Source organism: Microtus ochrogaster, linkage group LG9 (assembly GCF_000317375.1).
Source record: "Microtus ochrogaster isolate Prairie Vole_2 linkage group LG9, MicOch1.0, whole genome shotgun sequence".
NCBI lineage: Eukaryota > Metazoa > Chordata > Mammalia > Rodentia > Cricetidae > Microtus > Microtus ochrogaster.
Window position 1 is genome coordinate 24475629 of NC_022034.1, and position 4187 is coordinate 24479815.

Here is a 4187-nt window from a genome sequence, read left to right on the forward strand (position 1 = left end):
GAACAATACTGTTCTGTGTGGCTCATTGTGCTCAGAAAATTCCTCATAGGCTTACAGGGTAATGGCAGTAGTGAACATTGGAGTAGCATATTTGGTTTTGATAGTAAAGACATAGGTTAGTGTAACAAAGATGATAAAGTACAAAGAGAATGTAATTATGATTAATTTACAAGAAGATATTTGAGTCATGGCTTAGATGTTTGCAACCTATAGGACATTATTACATCTGGTTAATTTTTCTAATACTTCATTTTTAACCCATGGGTACAGAAATAAATGGTTATCAGTCTTTAAAAAGTTTAATCTCAATGTTTCATAAGGCAGCATTAAAATTCCTTTCCCAAAATGGTACTTGGTGGTTTGGCTAGTGACAAAATGTTGTCACTTGAAGAGCCTGGGTAGAAGGGAACTGCACTTAGGGCAGGGGATGAGACACCAACAGACTGAGAACAGCAGCCAAGATTGGGGACAAAAAAGAAATGTTATATAAAATAGTCAATAACAATAATATTAATAGGAATAGTGGCATTTGCCATAAATTATTAGTGTGCCAAAAACCTATTAAGTAAAGTAAATATTTTTTCCAATGAAAAAATTGAGCAAAAGTTATTGAGTGATGTTGTAGCCCCCTGATAGTAGGCATAAAATTTAACAAAGGTACACCAGAGAAGTGATAACTTAAACTGCTCTCCCATTCTCTCTGTCTTCGGAGAACTCAGCACCTGCAGCTTTTAAAAGTGTGCAAATAAGTTTAAGAGGGGAGATTCCCCACACTCAGCAGTTTAGGTGCAATGCAGATTTAAACTAGAAATGAAGTGGAGAAGAGAACCAAGGAAAACAAACAGAAAAGGTCCATGGTTTCATGCACTGACATTCTACTGGGGAACAGGAGTGCCCACAATAGCACAGGTAATATCACTTCAGAGAAGAGAGACATTACAAGTGAATTAATTGAGATGAAGGCATAAAATGGACTAAGTTGGAAAGACTGACATTTTGTTCACACTGAATTAGAAAACTATGCTTGTAGCCAAAGAACGGGGATGTTGTGTGATATTTTGTTTGTGTTCTGACAAATAAAGCTTGCTTGTAGTCAGAGGGTGGAGCTGGCCGCTTGTTAACCATAGACTTCTGGAAGACAGTACAGAGAGACAGGAAGTGATACGGTGGGTGGAAACAGGACCTGGGCCCTTCTGGATAGAGGAATGGAAGAGGCAGGAAGCAAATGACAGCTGCTCTGCTGCTTTTCTGATCTTTCAGGTTTTTACCCTGATATTTGACTCCCAGCATTTTATTGATGAGATTCATTAGATTAACATGTCAGGGGAAGACTAAACAGTGGGCAGAAAGGCCCTGGAAGATGAACAAGGAGTGCAGAGGCTTGAGAATGAGAAGGTCACAAACCAATGGCTGGAAGCCGAAGGTGCTGGTTTTATGGCACCCCTGAATGTCCCAGATAGATCCTTGGAGGTACCCTTTGACGGAAAGTGAAGCTACTTCTTTATAATAGTCTTAGGTGGAAGTTTCTACAGTGAAAGAGAAAGAGAGAGAGAGAGAGAGAGAGAGAGAGAGAGAGAGAGAGAGACGCTTAAGGTATTGAGTTGTGAGAATTGCTTTCTTGCAGGTTTAATTAAAAGACTAGCACTAGTTTACTAGATAGTCTTTTACTATTTACCTAGCTCTGTCTGACTAGTGCATCACTTTTATAATTTGTGAAAACATGCATGTGTATGAGGTAGAAGCCAAGGATCTTCCTCAATCAGTTTTCTCCTCTTCTTTCGGTTATAGCAACTGAACATGGAGCTCTTTGCTTCAGCCAATGGGCTGGCCTGGAAGTCCTGCCTCTCTAACTAGGGTTACAGGTGGACACTGGAGGCCTTAGCTCCAGGCCTCACCCTTGCACATCAAGCACTTTACTGACTGAGCCATCTCCTCAGCTCCTTATGCATTTTGTTTTGGTGTTGCCTTAGGAAATACTTTTGTTGTAGAAGTACAGGGCCATGCAAGTTTATCTTGGAATCTGCACTTCATCAGCCACTTCTCTTCTTCCTTGGTATGACTCAGGTCTACACACCAATTCCTAGTGATCATTTTTCTTACCAACAATTCAGTTGTCACCATGGTGGTAATAGACCTTTGATGACAAGGAGACTTCATCCCAAGATATTAAATTGAACAATTTACACTTCCAGAACATTCGTCAAATAGAGGAATAAAGAGCTTTAAAAGTGAGTTTCCATTTCGGCATCTACGTTTTTGAAACTCCATGGCCATAGCTTCCTTGAAACTCCAATATGAATTGACATCCTAACTATCCCATTTATATGGAAAAATCTTCTGGGGCTCCACTCTTAGATGAACAGCTATAAGCAGTTAACAACTACTGAGAGGGAGGATCTGTCTATCTCAAGCATAAACCTTCTAGTTTGTTATTCAATACCAAGTTGTCAGCCCTAGAAACATACATGCAGCTAATACCGAATGAATTCAACAGTCGATATTTATGTTTATTTACCTATATGCATATATAACAACAATGGTTAAAAAAGAGGAAGCCATGATGAGGTCTGAGGGCACACATGGGAGGTGAAGGAGGGAGAAGTAGAAAAATGATATGTTGTATTTTAATTAAATAATTTTAATTTTAAAATTTCTTAAAAAAAGACATTGAGACCCAAAAAGCAAGTCCTTACTGATTATAAATTTTGTTTTGGATATACTTAAATGTCTTCTTTGAGAGAAGTACCAGAAACCTGCATTTTCCAGCAAGCACGCCCATCAAATGTTTATCAGAAGCCTGGGTTTTTAGAGAGCATTGGCTTGTGAGGATATGAAGCAAGCCACATTCCCATCGGAAAAGCCACAGCCCACCCTTGGAGGGTCTCCTTTGGACTGGGATTTATTGCTGAAAGCTAACAGGTGTTTGAATTGATTGAGCTCAGCAGGCGAGCTCTCAGTACTCTGTGGTTGCTTAGCACTGTGGATTTCTGTGAAGTCTGGTCCCACAGCAAATTTTCAAGTGAGACTGGATCTCAGCTTTTATATAGCTGGAGTGAGCCACCTATTCACTCCCAACATGAATGCTATTCGTTTAGAGACAATAGTGTTCATGAATTTTATTTGGTTACATCATTTTTATGACTCATTATCCACTGCATTGTCTGTTTCCAACAAATTGACTCTCAATGTCTTGAGGAATGAAAGCCAGTTTGAAATTTGAAGAAGTTATTTTGAAGCAATCCCCTACCCTCTGATCCCCAAACCGACTCTTTTGGCTTCTGTATACCCATTTTACTTGAATTGTGATTCTGATCTATATACAGCTGAGACACTTGGACTATGAACTGGAAAACACAAACCTATGGTACTTGTGTCAGATGTTCCACAAGCAGGGTACCCACTGCTGTCACTCACAGACATCCCGTGTTTATCAGTTACACTGATCGAAAGGGACTTGCCATGGTCTATCCCTGTCATTAACTTCACAGGATTTAGAACAGTTGTGAGGGTCTTTACAGGCAAGGCTCACCTTGAGTGAGCGGCTGGCATGACCTAAGATTAGCCCAAGTCCTGTGGGCTAGAGACTTGGACTGAATAAAAAGAGGGAAAGTGGGAAACTCACTGGTGGAGCTACTGCACCCATCCCTCTCTGTTTCCTGTCTGCAGTCACCTGTGAGCAACTGCCCCAAGTTCCTGCCCAAGACACCTGGGGCCGTTCTCCCCACCACAACTTCCCTGCCATAATCCTGGACCACAAAATCATGAGCCTAAATGATCCTTCTTGCTTCTAAGCTGCTTTCCTAGGACATTTTGTTACAGGAGAAAGAAAAACAACTAACAAAGTGCTGCTAAAATCAGCAAAACTGTACAAGGTCTACCTCGGAAAGCTGACACCATACACATCTAAATTCAGGGATCTCATAAGCCCCCAGCTATCCCTAGCATTTCTCTGTAATTCCTTCAGTGGAAAAGTCCTCATCATGCACCCCCTAGCTACTTTTTGCTTTTGTGTCTTTTTATTTTGAAACGGGTAGGGGGGGATGACTGCTAGACAGCCTGATTTCACTCTGAAGTTCTTAATGCAGTCTCTCAAACCAGTGGACCTTATTCTTAGTGTTTGTAAGCATGTCAGTCTCTGACATCCCAGGCTATAAACACCAAGCCTTTTGAACTGTTATGATGTAGGC